Genomic DNA, 23,026 nt, shown 5'->3' with positions numbered 1-23,026 from the left:
AAATGAGGAATGGAGAGAGGAAGGATGGGAAAGAAAACCCCTAAAAAAGAGATGGATCAGGGGCGTCCAAGCTTTTTTATTTTTTTGGGGGGGGGGGGTAAAAATTTATTCAGGGGGGGGGGGGGTAAACTGGCGCGCGGTAATTTATTAACGTAAGAAGGTACCTACCTAAAATTGCGCGCAAAGCTCGCCAAAATTTTTTTGGTAGGAATTTTTTTTTTCTTTTGGGGGGGGATATTTACCCCCTCAAAACTGTCTGGGGAAATAAACTTTCCCCCTCTGCATGTAGGGCAGGGAGGGATAAGTGCCAGCGTGTTCTCTTAATGTCCGCCGCAAGAACTCTGTAATCCGTGCTCGGATTATAACATAGATATCAAAATTCTATCTTTAAGGTGGAACATTAGAGAAATCGGATCATGTTACTTATAGGTTTAGCGCTAAACCTAAAGGTAACATGTTTAACTTTACTTAATCTACAAGTAACATGTTAAAGGGAGATAAAAAAGGAGATAGGCAGACAATGTTAGTTATATTTTTATTGAAAATAAGCAATTTTGTCATTTCTAAAGAACTTCAAAAAACCCCAAACAGCATCCTTTATCTTGAACCAAATTAAACCAGGAAAACTCCTGAGAAATTTCCACCAATACATTATACAATATACATTAAGTGATGAAACTTTTCTACAATAACATATGTACGTAATGGCGGATATTGAATGTTTCTTTATTGGACGCAAGCAATTCATCTCTTTGAGACATGCTCTCATCCTCAAAAACTCATAGATGTGTTCGCACGAAAGCTAGAATTTCCTACAAAGTTACTTAATGAAAAAGATAGGAAGTATATATTATTAAAAAGAATAAGGGCTTGTTTTATAAATAAATTTATACAGGTATTTTATATATCAACCAATACATATACTTATTTGTAAATTTGATTTAAATAATTGATAGCATTAAAGATTTTTTTGGGATAGAAAAGTTGAATTCTATATATTAAATTTGACGCCTTGTGTTAATAGATGAAACTAAAATTTAGGAATAGTTACTTATCGCATCGTATTATAGTCAGCTTTCCACGACTATCAAACTGAGAAAACCAGTTCAAATCCAGCAAATATTAATCGGTTTCGAACCCATACTGGAAATGCTGATATTTTTATTTTTGAAAACATCAAATTTCAATCAAAACAATTCAGTTTTAAAAGAAATTAAATCTCAGTATCAATAAAAATATGAATATGTTATAGTTATAAAATTAACAGGACGTTTGTGTTTGTATGGCTGTCTATTTGTACCAAAGGATCTTGCTAACCACTGAACCGATATGGTTTTATGGTGAGCCAGGGATCTTGAGGGATATTACAATGGACTATAAATTGTTGTACATAACCAAAGATTTGGAGCAAAATGATAGGATAACGTTATTATTAAACTTTGGGTACTAGTGTAATCAATATCCCGTCCCTGATTTTTGCTGAACGGTTTAAATGATGTATACAAATTCTGGGCTTATCCTTATAACAAAGTAACAGGCTATGTGTTTGTGTGTGTGTCTGTCAGTTTGTCTGTATCAAAGGATTTCGCTAACCGCTGAACCGATCGGGTTCTCCTTTACACGGTAGCTTCTCATAGGTCCTGAGAAGGTGCATACCTAATTTGGGGGCGGGTACCACAACCTCCCCAAATATATCGCAATAATACTAAAATAGAAAAACTGCCTTGCGGATATTTTTGGAACTTGGCTAAAAAAAATGACCAGCATAATCTTGCGGCGAAAATAATATTTTTGATAAATTTGTGTCCCTAGAGGCCTCTAGGTGCGAAGCCGCTAGTATACTTATATATCGGTTAAATAACATAAAACTCAGAAATCTTTCACATTTTAAGTGTTTTTTGGGGAAAGAAAAAAAAATAATAAAATGATATAATATATTAAAAAACTGGACCTCACACACATACTGTGTTTTTGTAATATTAAACAGTTAGGGAGTTGAATCCATTTTTATAGAAGCAGAACTATAATCTATGATTATGGTTTGGACCCTCTAAAACTGTAATCTACCCTTCCACTTTCCCCTCTCTTGGTGAAGATATCTTCAACGCGGATACGATTTTTGAAATGTAAGATTCCACTTTCAATAGAGGCGAAACTGAAATCATACATTCATGTTTACATATCAGCGTATTCATAAACATTGATTTCCTTATTTATATCGACATAATAGTAATGTATCATTCTACTTTCAATAGAGACAAAACTGGAATGATACATTCAAGATAACATATCATATATTTAAATCGACATAGCAGAAATTGTACATATTAGTTAGTTTTTTTAAATATTTTTATTAGTTTGAAGTTTTTAAGAAAAAAAGGACCTAAAAATAAAGGTTGCTAACACTTAACAATCAGGCCCATTTCTGGACCTTAATCGTTCAACTCTCCCCCCCCCCCTTCACATATCATCTCGGCTCCTATTAGAGTTAGAAGGCAAACAAAATTGTGCATGTTCCCTGTTAAATAATAAATTTCTGACTTTAAGTGAGACAAAGTCATTTTTCACTTACTTCACCCTTTCATTTAACAACTTTATTTTTTAAGGTTAATTAAAATGTTAAATGGATGTAATTTCCTTATTTTTGAAGCTAGAACAATTTTTTCAGAAAATGTTTATCTTAAAGTAAATTTTATATTAGAAATCTCAAAACATAAATTTTCTTATTCGTTGGCTTAACAACTTTGGGAACTTTTACTGAATTTTGATTGGTTGGTTTAACCATTATTATCTATAATACAAAGTAGAACAATGTCTGTCTGTCCGTCCATCTGTCTGTCCCTTAAGATCTCGGTAACAACTGAACCGATCGGATTCTAATCTTCTGAGTATATACCTATTGGTCCTGTTGTGGTTTTAAGCTGTTTTCTTGGGGGGTTGGACAACTCCAACCCCCCAAAAAAGGAAGATTCCCCCCCCCCCAAACAAAAAATTCTGGTGATGCCCATAAATTATGGGCGCAGTTCCAGAATTTTTTTTTATATTTTTTATTTTTTTATATTTTTTAAAAATTTCCTCATGGGGCAAAGCCCCTAGAGGCTAGGGGCAAAGCGGCTAGTACTTAAAGGAACCATGCAAGAAATAAACCGCTTCAACTGCTGAAAGACTGCCACGAGTAGAACCAATACTCAAAATTTGAGGCCTCCAGCATCAAAAACAAAAAAGTTATAGACATTTCAAAATCACATTTTTAGTACTATGAAACTTTTGAAAGTTTTTCATTGCTAATAATAGAATTTTCCAGGGCAGGAGGTACTTCTTGAAGTACTGGGGGATATTGACGTCCCTCCCCTTACCAGTCACCCATCCTTCCAGGGATATGGAAGGTTTGCGTAGGACTAACTATCCTACCTATAAAACCAAAAAGTTCAAGAAAACACCCACAGAACCTTAAACACTAATGGCTTTCACACAGCCAGAGGTGTGCATGAAACAAGAACCGTTGGAACTGATGCTCAGTTTACTGAGAATATGAAAGATGATGGTGAAATCCGAAAGGAAGCTATCAACTTGATGACAGGACCAATAAGTTCTAAGCAAAGCTGTAAGATAGGAACCTGGAATGTTAGAACAATGTATGAGTCAACTAAAACAGCCCAAGTAGTTAAAGAAATGACAAGTTACAATATTGGAATACTTGGGATTGCAGAATGTAGATGGACAGGACAAGGACAAACTACAACCAAAGATGGCCACCTAATACTTTATTCTGGTCATGAAAGCCAACATATGTATGGTGTTGCTATAATTATTCAAAAACGACATGTCAATTCACTAATAGACTGGAAACCTATATCAGACAGAATAATTAAGGCTAGATTCCAATCAAGGCACTGCAAGTTGACCATTATCCAATGCTATGCCCCAACAAATGACAAAGATGGAGAAGTAAAACAAGAGTTTTATGATCAACTGCAATCAATCAGAAACTCAGTACCCAAACATGACATGTGCCTAGTTCTTGGAGATATGAATGCTAAAGTAGGAACTGACAGGACTGGAGTGGAAAATGCAATGGGACACTTTGGCATAGGTACAAGAAATGAAAATGGAGAACTTTTACTTGAATTCTGTTTAAATAATGATATGGTTGTAGGAGGTACATTATTCCAACACAAAAACATTCACAAATATACCTGGACAACACCTGATGGACAAACAAGAAACATGATTGACCACATTATGATCAATAGAAAATGGGTCAATTCAATGCAAGACTGTAGGAGCTATAGAGGAGCCGACATATTTAGTGACCATGAACTAGTTGTCAGTAAGATTAAATTAAAGCTGAAGCGTACTGGCCATGATAAAAAGAGTGAGATTGGTAGACAATATGATTCTTCAAGATTAAAGGACCCTGTGATAAAGAATGAATTTGTCTTAAAACTCAGAAATAGATTTCAAGTCTTAGAGGACCTAAATGACGAGACTGAGATCACATGGACTTCAATTAAAGAAAACTTTCAATCTACTGCTAAGGAAATCCTAGTACACAAGAAACCAGAGAAAAAGGACTGGATCTCTGAAGAAACATGGATCAAAATAGAAGAGAGAAAGAAGCTCAAAAACAAAATCCATAATGCTCAACATTTGGCTGACATGAGCAATTTAAAAGCTGAATAAACTGCTAAAGACAAAGAAGTCAAAAAGTGCACAAGGAAAGACAAGAAAGATTACATTGACAATCTGGCTGAAAAGGCCCAGAGAGCAGCTGACTTTGGTAACATGAAAACAGTATACAACATAACCAAGCAATTAAGTGGCAAATATAGCAAAAAGAGTGGTGAAACTATCAAGGCTGAAGATGGTAAATTACTCACTACAGAAAAAGAAATTGCTGAAAGGTGGAAATCACATTTTGAAGAAGTGTTAAACAGACCTGAACCAGAAATTACTGCTGAACCAGAACCAGGACATGAAATAGACATAGATATAAGACCACCAACTATTCAAGAAGTTAAAGCTGCTATACATAGCCTAAAGAATGACAAAGCACCAGGACCTGACTTGATAACTGCCAAAATGCTTAAGGCAGACATAGATCTTTCTGCTAGGACTCTAACTGATCTTTTTGATAAAATTTGGAGGCAAGAAAAGATACCAACGGACTGGTCTAAAGGTATAATAATAAAACTACCTAAGAAGGGAGATTTGAACAATTGTGATAATTGGAAAGGAATTATGCTGCTTTCTATCCCAAGCAAGGTCCTATGTAAAGTTATTTTAAACAGAATTGATGAGAAAATTGACAATAAACTGAGAACAAGCTGGATTCCGTGCTGGAAGGGGCTGTGTTGACCAAATTTTCACCCTTAGGACAGTTATTGAACAATGTGTTGAATTTAACAAGCCACTTCACGTAAATTTTGTTGATTTCTCTAAGGCCTTTGACTCCATACACAGACAAACACTCTGGAAAATACTAAGAAGTTATGGTATACCAGAAAAGATGATAATTATGATAACTAAATTTTATGACAACTTCCAAGCCTGTGTTTCAGTTGGAAACAATAAGACATCTGATTTCTTTAAAATAAGCACTGGAGTTAGACAGGGATGCATTTTATCACCTATTCTATTTATATTGGTCATTGACTGGGTGATGAAGAAAACCACAGAGGACAAAAAACGTGGTCTCCAGCTGGGCATACTAGGACACCTAGAAGATCTGGACTTTGCTGATGACCTGGCACTGATTTCAGAAACAATTAAACATCTACAAGCTAAGACAGATAGACTAGTCAAATATGAAGGACAAGTCGGGCTCTTTGTTAATGTCAAGAAGACTGAAATTATGAATATACCTACAAACCCTGATCAAACTATAACAATAAATGGTGAACAATTGAAACAAAGCAACAAATTCACCTATCTGGGGAGTGTTATCAGCAGTGAAAATGGCTCAAAAGCTGATATTAAAACCAGGATTGATAAGGCTAGGGTTGCTTTCAACAGTCTACACAACGTTTGGAATTCAAAGAAACTTGCTCTGAAAACAAAAATCAGACTTTACAACAGTAATGTGAAATCAGTTCTTCTCTATGGAGCGGAATGCTGGAGAACTGTGAAAACTGAAACAAATCAACTTAATGCATTTCACAATAGCTGCCTAAGAAGAATTTGCAAAATATTCTGGCCAAACAAAATATCAAACCTTGAGCTGTATGCTAAGACCAAGTGCAATAGTATTGAAGCAGAAGTGAAATATAAAAGACTAAGGTGGCTAGGACATGTGCTCAGAATGGAACAAAATAGGTTTCCAAAAAAGTGCTTAAAATGGAACCCCACCACTGGTAAACGTAATCGGGGACAACCAAAAATGACCTGGAGTCTGAGCACTGAAAAGGACCTCTTTAATTTGGAATTAACATGGGGAGAAGCTGAGAAACTTGCCAAAGACAGCAGGAATTCATGGAGGAGCAAGGTGTCCGTATTCTCTGGCCTTCACAGTCAAAAAGAGAGATGCGTCCGATGATGATGAATAGAATTTTCATTATTAAAATACGTTGCCTAGAAAGAAAATTATAATCTTATTTTTGGCAGAAACTTAGCATACCAGTATCTGATAACGTTTATACAATAAAAACATTCTTCTTTATAGTCAAAATCATTAAAAAAAATTCAGTTTATATTGCGTTTTATTAAGAGTACTGTAGCGGGAGAATGCCAGCCTCTAGGATTTCCAGCCAATCAGAAGCCTGAGTCCACGCTAAGTCCACTGAACAACCAATCACAGCTGAGCATCTGTATTACTTACATTTTGACTATAAAAAGGGGCGTTTTTATTGCAATAATGTTATCAGTTACTGGCAGTCTAAAATTCTGACAAAGATAAGCTTTTAATTTTGCTTCTAGACGACGTAATTTAATGTTGAAATTTTCTTTTAGTACAATGAAAATCTTTCAAAATTTCCATTGTACTAAAAGAATCGTTTTGAAATGTCTGTAACTTTTTTGCTATTGAAGCTGGAGGCTTCAAATTTTGGGTATTGGGTCTACTCGTGGCAGGCTTTAAGCAGTTAAAGCGCGATATTTCTTGCAGGGTTCCTTTAATAACCTAACCATTCAAAATCCAATAAAAGTCCCCAAAGTTGTTAAGACAGCCAGTAAGAAAACATTATTGTAAAACTTGTAATAAACAGTCCATTGTCTATCTCTCTCTCTGCTAGTTCCCAAAGTTTTATAATAACATTTTCATTTTTGTTTGCTTAACATCTTTGGGGACTTTTACTGAATTTTAATTGGTTAGTTTATTTAGTATAGTGTCGAAACGTTTAAACCACTGATGGCAAATTACAGTAGGGATATTTTTGGGAATGTACATCCATTTATCGGCTATTGTCTTATCCCTTTAGATCCCTGGTGGCGATAAACTACAGGGAGGGAAAAATGGACAAAAAATTAAATAAATTCTGTCTATAATAACATGAAAAGACAGAATGAGGACAGTAGCACCCTGTAATCGTTATCAGAAAGTCCTGAATGTCCATTTAAAACATTTGGCAAAGCTTTTTATATTAAGAGTTATAACAATATAAATTGATAAGATACATACAAAATGTTATTGCTTCTAAGTGACGTTTTCTACAAAAAATCACTCTTATGGTTTGCAGGTTTCTATAACTATGTCTTTTTAATATATTAAAGGGAGTGTAAACGTAAAAATTTCTCATCTGATTATCAAATCTTAACATTTACTAAGCACATTTCACTACACTGATCAACCAAAAATGTCCTATTCACAAAAATATCCAGAAATAATGCCTTGATTTTATGGTATTTTGATAGGGAAAAAGGAAAAAACAGGGAAAATCTGAACGTTTTTGTTTCTTATAATGTTTGTAGGGATATTTAACTTGTCATATATAGTTGAAACAGTTTACTTACTGTTAAGGATTTATTTTATGCTATGAAATTGCCAATTCGTTTTTTTATAACGTAGTAATTAGGTAATAAAGACATATTTTAAATTCGTATTATTGACAAAAAAATACCTCACTGTCTACAAAGGGTTGAATCTCATAGGTTATATAAAATAATAATATCCTTTTTTATTGTGTTGAACAATAAATAACCCACTTTGGAGAATTAGTTTACACTTTTATCAGACTGTTTATAAAGAAATATTGCGTCTTTATTATTTACAAATTTGTAATTAAAGGTGGGCAAGAGATGGGCCATTTAAAGTTTATTGGATACTAATAAAAAACCTGTTTCTGGCTTTGTTATTGTATTTGTTTTTCAATAAAAAAATATTGCTTATTTTATCAATTTCTAAGTAACTATACATTGGATTAAAGCAAGGATTATGTTAAAAGTCAGCTTAACTGTTAGGAAAAATCTAGAACTATGTGAAAAAGTTTAATTTTAGCTATAATGGGAGAAAAAAGCAATTTAATGCACATTTTATATAATACGGAAAATTTCTTCCTTTCCCTGTACCTTATAAAAATCGTCAGAAAAAGCCGTTTTTTAAGCAAACAAAAGCGCGTTTTGCTCTATCTGTGAGATATTATGAATGAGATAATGTTAAGATTTGATATTCAGATGAGAAAAATTTACGTTCACAGTCCCTTTAAAATAAGGGAGGGTTTAAATTTCAGTAGTACCCAAAGTTTTATAAACATTTGTTGGATTTATAAATTTGTTTACTTTTATTTAATCTTAATTGGTTGATGAAAACTGGCATTGTCAAAACTAAACAGCCAAGATTAGTTGTTTATTGCATCTGTTTTTCCAGTTTTTTTAGCCCCGAAGGTGCAAAGGCCCAGTCTAACAAAACTGGTGATCATATTACAACTTTTTACTTTAATATTTGTAGAAAAATGTCTATAATACAATACAATACATGGTTCTAGTATGGATTAGACGGGTCTGATCCAGCAGATATTAATTAGTTTCGTAGCCATACTGGAAAATCATAAAAAATCATGGACAGAATGACGGACAGGCAGAAAAGTGAATTGTAGAGTACCATCGCATTTTATTCTTTCTTAGTATTTGTATCCAGAGAGGGAGGAGACAATTAACTGGTTATTACAATAATACACAAAGTTTTACAATAACGTTTTCTTATTCATTGGCTTTGGGGATTTTTACTGAATTTTGATTGGTTGATTAAATTGTGTTTAGTTAGTGGGATGTGATAGCAACTAAAAAGCACAATGATGGAATAGTCATAAAAAGTCTATTTCATTAAAAATATGAACAAAATACCAAAAATTATACTAAACACATTATGTACATACAATATTGATTAAGAATACAAATATTTAATTAAGAAATTAAATATTTGCATTCTATCCATAGTGAAAAGTCAAAGAATAGAAACACATTTTATTAGGAAATAGAATAGAACAAAATTACACCTTTATTATGTTAACCCCATTAACTCAAAATATTGAATAAAAAAGTAGAATTCCCATTTTTAATATGTTGGACCATTCATACTCAAGTCACTTTTAAAAGAAAGTACAAAATTTTGCAAAAAAAATTAAATAAGCTCCTCTTTATACCATCTTTAAGTAATGGTTTTAATAAAACTTTTGCTTATCAAAGGCCATTTTATACTAAATAGGGTATTCCTATCCTGATTCTTGTTTAGGAATGAATATTCATTCCTAAACAAAACACTTGAATATCTTTTTTCAATGATTGAATTTAAAAAAAATTGGTCTGACATTTTTTCCAAAGTCGGGAAACTCTATCGAATGTGAAAGGTTTGAAACCGATAGAATATTTCTTTACACTAAAACATATTTTAAAGAAATGAGTTATTTAAGCATAAAAATGTTACCTCAGGGAAAAAAATGACTACCTCCGGGAAATAAATGACTACCTCATGAATATTTACATCCACTATTTAAGGGGTCATTTATATAAGAATGAGATATTATAATCCTAATATTTGACTATGTGACATTATTTAAATATCTAAATGTATTCAGTAACATTAAAACTTTTGGTTGAAATATACAAACTTTTAGAGATTCCTCTTAATTCTGTGGCCATAGACGTCCAGGGGGGGGGGGGGTTATGGGGCGATAACCCCCCCCCCAAACGATTTTGAAAATTTTTTTCATTCTTCCCCCCATTTAAAATTTACCCCTATCCTGGGGGTGCCGTAGGCATCCCCAACCATTTAGGAGGGGGTATTTACCCCCCCCCCCCAAACAATTTAGGGGTCGTAAATACCCCCCTCAAAATAAAAAATCTCTAATAAAAAAACCAATAACCAAAAAAGTAAAATAATATTTTTTTCTAGTGGCAATTTATCAGTAAAGGATTGTGAATGATACCCTCAAATCTTTGTCTCCCATCCTCCCCCTCTCTCTTATTAATTATCTACATTTGATCCATTTCAAGGTTTTTGATTTACAGTGAATTGTTGTAGAACAGAGCAATATTTATAATTTTTCTTAACCCCCTTCCCTCCCTCAATTAGAACAGAAAACCCAGTACAGTACAAAGTATCCAAAAATGATCCATTTGCATTAAGTAGGTTGAGGGGGTGTGTATAGACCAGGAAGGGGTTAATCCAGCAATTATCGACCTACCTTCATAAAATGACCTTTATCTCCATGTTCCTTTTGAATGACAGAAAAAAACATAGAAGCAAATTTGTTTGTTATTAAATTAATAAAAATTTTGTGAGTTTAATTTCAAGGGTACTTTTAGGGTCTCAAAGTTGGACAAAAAAATTTTTTTAAAGAAAATTGGTAAGACCAAGAACTAATCTGTAAAAACATTTTTGACTAAGAATTGTCCGTACTTTCCAAATCGGTTGAGAGCTCTAAAATATAATCAATATTTTTTTCAAAAATGACCAGAGTTGGTGGCAGGGCCTTTTCAGGTAATTTTGAGAAAAAAATTAAATTTGATTTTTAAGGTCAATTTTCATCATAGATTATAGTTCTGCTTCTATAAAAATGGATTCAACTCCCTAACTGTTAATTGGTCTAAAACAAGAATGACAACATCCATAAAAGCGAAGCTCTATAATGGAAGGAAGGACAAAAGAACAAAAAATCTAGTAGATTTAAAACTTAATAAGACCCTAATAAGAGAAAAGTCTCACTTTAACAATTAATTGCTTCCCTTTTAAAAAATACAGAGAAAAAGTGTTTTTTTTTAACAAGCAGTCGTGGCCGAGTGGTTAAGGCGTCTGACTCGAAATCAGATGGGGTCTCCCCGCGCAGATTCGAATCCTGCCGGCTGAGAGAATTATTTTAAAAAAGTACTTTTTATAGAAGCTGCAAGCAGGGACTTAAGGTGTGGGGGTAGAGAAGGTTTAACCCCCCCACCCCAAATTTTTTTTTTTTTTTTTTACAAATAAATGATAATAAGGTTATTTTTTAAAGATTCAAAGGTGTGTCCCGAGGTTACGATATTTTTTCATGTGATTGCATTACTTGTTTAACTTGCTTTTTTAATAGATTAATATGTAATAGGAGCGTGTGGCCTAATGGATAAGGCACCAGACTTCGGATCTGGGGATCGCAGGTTCGAGTCCTGTCACGCTCGAAATGAAAGGGAATATGTTTTATATATTTTGTATATTACTTAAATTTCATAAGTTTTCTAAAAATATGAGACATTTTTTGGTAAAGAAGTTACCTTCTCTGTCATAGACGTCCAAGGGGGGGGGGGTAGAATGGCGATTTCCCCCCCAAACAATTTTAGGGGGGTAAACCCCCCCCCCCTAAAAAAAACAAAAAATCTCTAACAAAAAAAATTATTGCGCGCTTCACGCGTATTTTTTATACTAAATATTTATTAAATTTTAAATTCCCCCCCAAAATTTACCCCCGGGGTAAAATTTTGGGGGGGTAAACAAAATTTACCCCTGCCAACAGATTTCAGGGGGGGTAATTACCCCCCCATGCAAATTTTACCCCCGGGGTAAATATTTTGAGGGGGTAACAAAAAATTGCAACGCGCTTCGCGCGCCATTTTACCCTTCCCAAAAACGAATTACCACCCCCTTAAAAATCGTACCCCCCCCCCCAAAAAAAAAACCTTGGACGCCCCTGTTCTCTGTTAATTCTTCTGTCTTTTGCATAATTCCAATGATCTTAAGGGATAAGACAATGGGCGATAAATTGACATACATTCAAAATGGAGATAAACAAATTTAAATATTCTGCAGATTATTGGTTTAAAAGTTTGGACACTGAATGCTTGAAAACAACCAATCAAAAGCCAATAAAAAGTACCAACGAATTATATAGCGTGATTGTAAAACACTGGGTTCCATTATAATTTACAGTCTAATATCCTCACCCTTCCTACAAAATTCTTTGTTTATGTCTTTCTAAAACTTTGTCCTATGGACTAAATCATTCTTGTTTTGCCTTTTAAGAGTTTAATGTTAAATTTGCATCGAATTAAAATCATATAAGGCGTTAAAAATCAAATTTGCCATTAATTTTTAAATTATCGCTATTGTTGGCAAATTACCAATAAAATTTATTTGTTTTCACAGAAATTAATATCATTACAAGAGTTCTATAGTATAGATATATATACAAAAAACTACCTGCCTCCCTTTTCCAAGGACCCTTTTTGTCTGCTAGCAAATTGTTTTCTGCTAGTTGGCTGTGTTAATAATCCCGACACTATTGGCTTATTTTCAAAGACCCAATTTAGAGTCAGCACAAGGTCCTTGGGATGGGGATATACAGTTATTTAACCCCTTCCCCCTCTAGTGTTATACTCTAGAAAAGAGTGCATATACATGAAAATAACCAAAAATAAATCAACAAACGTTGGGATAATCTATAAATGTTTAATTGACCTATTTCAGTCTTTCTATAATTGGTTAGTTTCACTCAAACGTTATACTTACATAAAATGGGAAATAGCGTTTAATGTCCAATAAAAATGACGTCATACAATTCACTTGACCAATGATAAGCCATTATAAATTGTAATTGACCAATGGTAAATTGTATACTGGCTATTATTGGTCATTTGTATTATATGACGTAATTTTTTAGTGATTACTATGCGCTGTTTCATGGAATGTTGAGAATTCTAGGTACGTGGAATAAATATTTCTATGAAAGAAATCGTCTAACGGGTGTGAAGTGTTAAAAAGTGATGACCAATAGTAAGCTAAAATGTTCTATACATAATTATAATTTCTCGTTGCACATCTTCTTTATAATTAAGGTTATCCGTACGTTCAACCGTCTCTGTGGTTTTTTTATGTATGTGTATTAAAGGATCTCGCTAAACCGCTGAACTGATATGATTCTACTTTAGAGTGAAGCTTCTTATAGGTCATGAGAAGGTTTTGGGCTGTTTTTTATAAATAAGTTTGGGTATGGTTTTAGGCTTTCTGCTCTTCCATAACTTTTCAAATAAAGAGCCCCTAAATGATAGGGGCGCAGCAGTTGGTAATTATAAAGTATTTTATATTTCCCTCACCACTGAACCAATTAAATTATCCATTTCAAGGAATCTTTAGACAGGTCACCATCCGTTATAAATTAAAATCTCCCAAAAGTCTTTACAACAGGTTTTACAACCCTATGTGCAAATTGTAAACTGAAGACTAGGGGCTTGCACAACCGCTAAACGTTGATTCTATGTTGTTTATGTATTATCTTTTTTATTACTGTGTAAAAGTGTACTGTTCTATTCAGTTCTTGAGATTATCAGATTAATACTACTGAGCTACTTTATAATGGACAACAAAAATGTTATTAAAACTAATCAATACACTAGTCCCTAATTTGGGTCATCTAAAATTTTGCAAAATAACTTCTTTGCTTTGTTAAACATCTTATGTACTTCAATGGAAATTTACATTGTTGCGGGGATAGGGATGTTAGATCTAGCTAACCGCTAAACCGATATGCGTCTCCTTTACGGTTTAGCTTCTCGTTTATATATTACTTGGATTTTCCACTCAATTATCTTGTACTTGTAACTTGTAGCTTGATAAAAAAAATAATGTCTATGTTAGCAATTAAATTGACGACAATATTTCCACTGTTATAATATCTAAGTCTACTTTACATCCATTTTTATGTTTTATTTGGTATCCTAGTTTTAAGTGTTGGTCAATTATCCAAACTAGACAACAACTACAAAACAACTACTACAACAACAATACGGTTGTAGTGTGATGTAAAGTGTTGTGGGGCTGGTAAATTTGGTGTTTATATAAAACAAAACAACAACAAATACTACTACCACAACATTGCTGTTGATATGTGATGTAAAATGTTGTGGAGCTAGCAAATTTGGTGTTCATATGAAACAACAACAACTACTACTACAACAACATTGTTGTTGATGTGTGATGTAAAGTGTTGTTGGGCTGGCAAATATTAGTGTTTATATAAAACAACAACAGTTATAATTACTACTACAACAGCATTGTTGTTGATGTGTGATGTAATGTGTTGTGGGGCTGGTAAATTTGGTGTTTATATAAAACAACAACAATTATAATTACTACTACAACAGCATTGTTGTTGATGTGTGTGATGTAAAGTGTTGTAGGGCTAGTAAATTTGGTGTTCATATGAAACAACAACAACTACTACTACAACAACATTGTTGTTGATGTGTGATGTAAAGTGTTGTTGGGCTGGCAAATATTAGTGTTTATATAAAACAACAACAGTTATAATTACTACTACAACAGCATTGTTGTTGATGTGTGATGTAATGTGTTGTGGGGCTGGTAAATTTGGTGTTTATATAAAACAACAACAATTATAGTTACTACTACAACAGCATTGTTGTTGATGTTTGTGATGTAAAGTGTTGTGGGGCTGGTAAACATGGTGTTTATATAAAACAACAACAATTATAATTACTACTACAACAGCATTGTTGTTGATGTGTGTGATGTAAAGTGTTGTAGGGCTAGTAAATTTGGTGTTCATATGAAACAACAACAACTACTACTACAACAACATTGTTGTTGATGTGTGATGTAAAGTGTTGTTGGGCTGGCAAATATTAGTGTTTATATAAAACAACAACAGTTATAATTACTACTACAACAGCATTGTTGTTGATGTGTGATGTAATGTGTTGTGGGGCTGGTAAATTTGGTGTTTATATAAAACAACAACAATTATAATTACTACTACAACAGCATTGTTGTTGATGTTTGTGATGTAAAGTGTTGTGGGGCTGGTAAACATGGTGTTTATATAAAACAACAACAATTATAATTACTACTACAACAGCATTGTTGTTGATGTGTGTGATGTAAAGTGTTGTAGGGCTAGTAAATTTGGTGTTCATATGAAACAACAACAACTACTACTACAACAACATTGTTGTTGATGTGTGATGTAAAGTGTTGTTGGGCTGGCAAATATTAGTGTTTATATAAAACAACAACAGTTATAATTACTACTACAACAACAATACGGTTGTAGTGTGATGTAAAGTGTTGTGGTGCTGGCAAATTTGGTGTTCATATGAAACAACAACAAATAAAAACTACTACTTTAAAACAACATTGTTGTTGATGTGTGATGTAAAGTGTTGTGGGGCTGGTAAACATGGTGTTTAAATAAAACAACAACAATTATAATTACTATTACAACAGCATTGTTGTTGATGTGTGATGTAAAGTGTTGTGGGGCTGGTAAACATGGTGTTTAAATAAAACAACAACAATTATAATTACTAATACAACAGCATTGTTGTTGATGTGTAATGTAAAGTGTTATGTTTAAATAAAACAGTAACTTAATAGAAAAAAAAACAGCAAACATAGTATTAAACAAAGTTGATTATGGAACCCAAACCCTTTATTATTCCTTCATTTTACATTATAATAAAGTTGCATTTCAAGAGCCTAAATAAATAATGAAATTTTTTTCAGTTTTGTAAAAACGTCCTAATTTTGTTGTTGGTGGTATCTAACTCATCTGTTTGAGGTTGCTTATACAGTTTAGTCAAACATTGTACATATAACTGATAATAGCATAACTGCATTACCCTTACAATTACATTTTCTTATTTGTTGGTTCAATAACTTTTATTGAACTTTGATTGGTTGGTATATTAAGTTAAGTGTCTAAACTTTCAAAAACTAATTGTAATTTAAAGAAGGGTTAATTATGTTTATCATCATTGGAGATGCCAAAGACTTTCAACGATGGGGGGGGGGGTAAAGGGGCGAATACCCCCCTCTCCCAAAATTTAGAAGTTTGAATTTTTAATGCTTGGACGTCCTTGCCTATATGCAATAAAAATTACCTCCAAAAAAGTCACATCAATATAATGGCCATTGTCTCATCCCTTTTAATCCCTGAAATGATGGCAAGTCACACGTCCAACATAGCATAGAATGTGTTACTGTTTTATGTAAAGACTTTGTATTATGTATGGAATACATACGCTATGACCTTGCGTAGAATTCTATGGTAATATCCCTACAAACTATCAATGGAGCATCTATAATGCCCGTCTTCTTGGATTATTTTTGCCAGGTGTTGTCGGGTTCTAGTATGGAAGGGTTTTAAATTAATCTATCTATCCCACTCTATTATATAAGTTGGTAAGGTTTTTAAAGTCTGAAGCTAAAGATCTCGGAAAGTACTAAAAATGTCATGAGGTAGTTTAAACTATTTTCAGAATGTCAGAAAAATGAGAACATAACTGTTTAACAAGCTCCTCATATAAGAAAAAAAAAGTTGCTGAAGGGGATATTTTGTGGATCACTATTAGTTTATAGGGACACTATAAATGTATGCAGTAATTCTCTATTTCATTCTTACACCCTCCCTTCACAGTAAGCCTTACCGCCCGTCCGCCCATCAGACGTTTACTGACCATACATACAGACCATTTAGGTTTACATTAGACCAATAAGAAATAGAGTTTATTTAGAGGAATTTTTTTATTCTAAAATATAAGTTAAGAGGATATCTGTCTGTCTGTCTCCTTTACTGAGAAGCGTTATAAAGGTCCAGGGAAGGTTTATAAATATTTGGCATTGCCAATAAATCACTCAGGACCAACACATAAATGTATTTAACCATATTTTTTATTTATTTTATTATTCTCTGAAAACTGAGAATAATACAATACATCAAACTTCATATCAACTTCATTATGCGATTTTAAAGCCAAATAATCATTTAGAATAGCTATTTTTCGTTTCGTATTTTGAAAGCTTTCCGCGAATATTAAAATAAAAAATTTTTGGTATTAATTTTATAATTTGTATTTCATTTTTCATAGAAAATTGTCTGTAATAATGTTATGCATGATTTTAAATTATAACTGAGAACTGGTTCTAATCTGACGGATATTGATAGGTTTCGAAGGCATACCGTAGGAGTCTATACATCATTAGTCTGTTGTATTATAATATGAGCATAGCATAAAACGCATAGACGACGTAAAAGACGGTACGGTCAGTAACATAAGTGCACCTACTCTATAATTAACTTGTAGCGTTATACCCAGGGTTCTTAGGTGTTTAGACAAAGGATATAAAATTTAGGATCATGGAAAGAAAACGAAGTTGCCGGTTTCATCGTATTTTCACAGTAGCTTTTGAAAGATTATTTTAGGTTAGGTTACGTTAAGTAAATGTTAATGATTGCCCCGCAGGGCTAGAGCCCACCGCAGGGGCTAGAAATAGAAGAAAGGCTACTGTCAAAAAACGACGAAATCGGAAACTTCGTTTTCTTTCCATGATCCAAGATTTATAAATACAATGAAAATAAACAAAATTACTACTTCTGTAGGTTAAATTAAATGTTAAAAAAGATTAGATACTACTCTAGTATGTAAATAACCAACTAATAGGATATTGTGGTTAGAAAACTTTGGGTACCAGTGTAATTCAAATTAAAATGTCCGTTTCCTGGGTTATTTTGAATAAATAGCAAGCCAACTTGCGTTTGTGTGTGCTTTAAGCGTAACTACTCCAAAAATTATTGTAAAATTGTCCGTTGGTTTGACCAATATCTTCCCTTAGCCGTACATTCTTAGAGGCCTCTTGATGTATTTAAGGTAAAGGAGGGGGAGGGGGGGGGGAATGGATAAGTCGACCCCTATATCAAATTTTAGTTTAAAAAGAAAAAAGTATAAAGAATCTTGATACTTTTATATAGTTATTTACTATTAGAATTAAAAGCCCTATTACAAAAATAAATTTTTTTGTCAATTCCGCTTTCAGAAATTGTAATTTTTAGCCCCCCCCTTCAGTCTAGTGGTGAAGCATTCAGTTATAATTAAAGAATTATAATCAATGCTTATACTAATCTTAAAAAACCTTGCAAACCATTTAAAATGCCCTAAAATTGTTATTTTTAACACATTTTAAAGATTATAATAAGCCCGCTAGCTAGATCATGTCTAATGCCCGTCATTTATTTTTAAAACTGTGGCTTTTCTACTATTACACCCTGGAACGTCTATAATCATAAAGCCATATTTTATCATGAAAGAATAACCATATTATTTTTAAATTATCAAATCATAATATTATCATACAGGGAAAGGAGAATCAAGAATAAATTGACATTTATAACCCCCCTTTTTTCGTCAAATCTTAATAGACAAAAGTTTATAATTGGATGAATAATTATATACCTTTCTTTGTCATATCCTTGTTTCTTTAATTATTACAAGCAGCTTCGCCCCTAGCCTCTAGAGGCTTTGTACCAAGAGGTGATAAAAAAAATTAAGGCGAAATTCGTAAAAGGACCAAGGAAATCTTCAGCAAAAAAGTGGGGGGGGATATTTTGTTTTTTGGGAGGTTGAGGGTGTCCCACCCCCCAAGAAAATAGCCTAAAACCACCACAGGACCAGTAGGTATATTCCCTGAAGAGTAGAATCCGATCGGTTCAGTGGTTACCGAGATCTTAAGGGACGGACGGGCGAACAGACAGACGGACGGATAGACAGACATCATTCTACTTTGTATTATAGATATGGATGTTGTCATTCTTGTTTTGCCTAAATTTACAAATTTTTGCGCTGAATCAAATATATAATTATTAGCTTAAATGCTTAAATATTATGAGGTTTTTTTCAACAGATAAATATACTGTGAACAATATTTCTTTTAAGATGCATAGCTTCAATTTCAGTTGCCCAAAACTGAGAGCTCTTTACAATTGACAATTGTCAGTAATACTGACAAACAGACAAACTCCGTATAGATTAAGAAATTAAGATATTTTAAATTTCTAAATTCTAATTTCTAAAATCCCAATGTGTCAAACATTTTGACATACCCCTTGAGATTTTTGAAACCTCCCTTCTCCCCTTAAATTCAAGTGGGCTGTGACTTTTTTTCTTTCCATTTCAAGATGCTTAGACAAATAGGATGTGCATCCCCCTTGATTTTGTAAGGGAGCTGAATACACACTCTTACACCCTCCTTCTACGAATCTACATGCCTCTGATTGAGATATAAAGAGAGAAGAAAATAAAGAAAGTAAAAGAGAACCAGAAAAAATAAAGTAAGAAAGGCAGAACTCCTATATATTAATCTTGTACTATGACGTGTACACAAAATCTTGTACTATGACGTGTACCAAAAATCTTGTACTTAAAAGTATCCCCAAAATCTTATACTATGACGCGTTGTACCCAAAATCTTACACTTTAAAGTATCCCCAAAATCTTATACTATGACTCGTTGTACCCAAAATCTTATACTATGACGTGTACCCAAAATCTTATACTATGACGCGTTGTACCCAAAATCTTATACTATGACGTGTACCCAAAATCTTATACTATGACGCGTTGTACCCAAAATCTTATACTATGACGTGTACCCAAAATCTTATACTATGACGCGTTGTACCCAAAATCTTATACTATGACGTGTATCCAAAATCTTATACTATGACGCGTTGTACCCAAAATCACGTGTACCCAAAAATCCAGATTTCCCGTTAAACGAGATGCACAGAAACAAGATAACATGACGAAATATTATTTTCAATGAATCATTCTTTGAAAATAAATCCAGGAAGGGAGGGGACATTTGATTATAAATATTACTTGTTCCCAAACTTTTATAAATACATTCTCTTACTCGTTGGCTTTAAAATCTCAGAGCATTAGACAAAATTTAACAAGATACTGATGAAAACATTTTATGCAAATCAAAAAATTAATGTACTAAACAACCCTTTCAAAAGCATATTTTATCCTAAAAGCAACCAGTTTTATGATATCTTGGCAACGAATGGAATTTTTAGAGAAGTCCTACAAAAGTTTATTAAAGTTTGCACATTTTTTGTGGTCAATTAATTTAGTCTTTTTTTCGGGCACAATAAAGACAAATTTGTATTGATTAGTAGTTCTATAATTAATATCACTAAGTGTATTTTTTGTTCCAGGACAAACGCAGGAGTCCCAAACGTCGGAGTGGACAAACGCAGGAGTGTTAAAATATTAGTTTAATTAAGTATTTCTATACGGATTAGGTTAGGTTAAGATATAAATGTACAAATGTGCCCCCCGCAAGGGTTAGGCATTTAAGAAACCTATAATATGGTCTAAAATAGGTTAGGTTAGGTTAAGTGTCCACTCCTGCGTTTGTCCACTCCGACGTTTGGGACTCCTGCGTTTTTCTTAGGACCGTATTTTTATCAATTTTAATTCTATAATTTATTTAATAATTATCATGCAAGGAGGAAGGGGACATAAAACTGTAAATCATTCTTTAAAAACTTATTAAATGGCTTAAAAACTATGGGCATTTTATTTAATCAAGATTGTTTGGTTCAAACTGGTAGTTTGATTTTGAAAATAGTTCCTAAGACGATTAGGTTCAATATAAAGAAAAAGATTTAAAACAAAATAACATAAAATTGTATTGACTTTTCAAAGTTTGTCCCATTTTCTGATTGGTTAACAACCTTGCGTTCTAGTGTTTTTTAAAAGCGAAGCTTTTCTATAATTAGGGTCGGTCCGTCCGTCCGTCCGTCCGTACGTCCGTCCGAGATAGATAGCTTTTATTCGTTAATTTAGACATGTTAGAATTGTCCTATCGATTTCAAACTTTGCATGATGATTCCTGTAGTAGTTGGGTACGAATTAGAAAGCGTAGCAACTCTATAATCATTACCAGAATGTCCGTACGTCCATTTTAAACATGTTGATTTTTCTACTTTTTTAACAAAAAATTTTCAAGTGTTTTAATTATCCGTTTGATCTGATTTTTGGTATATTGATATCTGGGACAACAAAGAACAATATTATAAGCGAAGCAACTCTATAATCAAGTCCAAAAATGTAAGTATGTCCATAAACATTATCCTGTTTTTAAGCAGTTTTTCAACAAATTTACTTACAATTTTGATTCGACATTTATACATTTATGTTCCGATTTTTCAGTTCAGATACTATACAAGTGTTAATGTCCGTTTGTCCTACCGTTTCAGTGCTTCGCTTTTATGGATGTTGTCATCCTTGTTTTCTTGTTTTTATGAAGCACTCCCTGGCATAAAGACTATTACACATATTTGCCCAAATTACAAGAAAAGGCTTCTTAGGAAAATCAAGGATAATCTTATTACAAGTTGGAAAATTTAAAAAAAAATCAACAGTTCAGCTATTCTATTTCATGGACTTTCTTCTGTTATACCAATGACATTATCAAAAATGAAACTACTATCTCGTAGCAAAGATACCCTATATAATTCCTAATATACACTGCTATTTAAGACAGGCGGTTGAATTTTTGTTAAGATTTCCTATACCAGATCCCAGTTTATAACCTACTTTGTCCGTCGGTCTGTCGTTAAATCTCTGACGGACTTTTTGATTTTCTCAGCTGTTATTAAAGATTTTGGCCTGGCTTTTTTTATTGAAGATTATCCTGACCAATGATGTTAAATGTGCCTTTCTCTTCTGCTAATAATAATAAATGTTTGTCTGTCTGTCTTTTTCCTTCCATCAAATTATACTTTTTTTTATATAATAAGAGCTTCGCTAGTTATGGATGTTGTCTTCCTTTTTTATTTGTTGATTTACATATAATTCTTTTTTTTTCTCGTATTCATTCGAATCCGGTGGATAGGAATCGGTTCTCATCCATACGAAAAAACTATGTCTAGCATCGTATTATATCCAGCTTTCTACAAATATAAAAATGTACAAACATAAGATTAAAACCAGTTTTTTTACCCGGTGACTTCGGCACCTCGGGGCTAAAAAAACTAATTTTAATCTCTTAATTGTACATTCTATATCCGCGGAAAGCCGTTTATAATATGATGCAAGAAATACCTAACTAATATATATATTTCACTTTTATTGTAACAATAATCATCTTTTAAGTCTTTAAGAATAAACTCCTTGAATACAAACATTCTAAGAGAGTGGCCGCGACAATTCTTGCAAATTTGGTTTTTGCGAATTTTCAGGGATAGGAATATTTGTTTTTTTTAATAAAAAATAATCATGATTAAAAAATATAAGGTTTTCTGTATCTTACTTCCCGTAGTTGTAAGATAGAACTTTAGGTCAATTATGGTTAATTTTATTTAATGACATATCATCGTCATAAACCACAGAAATTAAATGTCGACATAGCGTTAACAGCATTGACGAAAAAGTTTAGGCAATCTTTGGGGCTCATAGTTCTTAACCTAACCTAAACTAACTATATATATATTTAATCAAAATAGTTTGGGTTGGTTTATTCGAGTTATATCGCAATATACTTTTTTAAGTTGCTAGTACCCTGTCCTTGACTTTAGTCAGAAATAAATGGTCAATTTTTAAAAAGCGAAGCTTTTCAATAATTTGGGTCGGTTAGTAGGTTTTATTAATCTAAACATAACATAATCGTTAATGGTTCTTAAACTTGTTATGATAATTCCTGTATCGGTTAGTTTAAAGCATAGCAACTCTGTAATCGATTCCAGAAAGTCCTGCCCACATTTTAAAACAAGATAATTTTTAACTTTTTTTGACAACAATCTTTTGTATGATATAATTATCCTCT

The 23,026-nt window shown here is 32.9% G+C and overlaps 2 non-coding genes across 2 annotated transcripts; both read left to right on the top strand.

Annotated features, from left to right (window-relative positions):
* Positions 1–11,197: 11,197 nt before the first annotated feature.
* TRNAS-CGA (transfer RNA serine (anticodon CGA)) lies at positions 11,198–11,279 on the top strand. The gene has a single exon. It is a non-coding gene; the product is annotated as a tRNA-Ser (tRNA).
* A 231-nt stretch (positions 11,280–11,510) lies between these two features.
* On the top strand, positions 11,511–11,583 carry TRNAR-UCG (transfer RNA arginine (anticodon UCG)). The gene has a single exon. It is a non-coding gene; the product is annotated as a tRNA-Arg (tRNA).
* Positions 11,584–23,026: the final 11,443 nt, after the last annotated feature.

The sequence above is a fragment of the Acartia tonsa genome, chromosome 13 (assembly GCF_053477335.1).
Source record: "Acartia tonsa isolate MP-2025a chromosome 13, ASM5347733v1, whole genome shotgun sequence".
Lineage (NCBI taxonomy): Eukaryota > Metazoa > Arthropoda > Copepoda > Calanoida > Acartiidae > Acartia > Acartia tonsa.
Note: the sequence above shows the minus strand (reverse complement) of the source record. Positions and strands in the feature narration are given on the sequence as shown.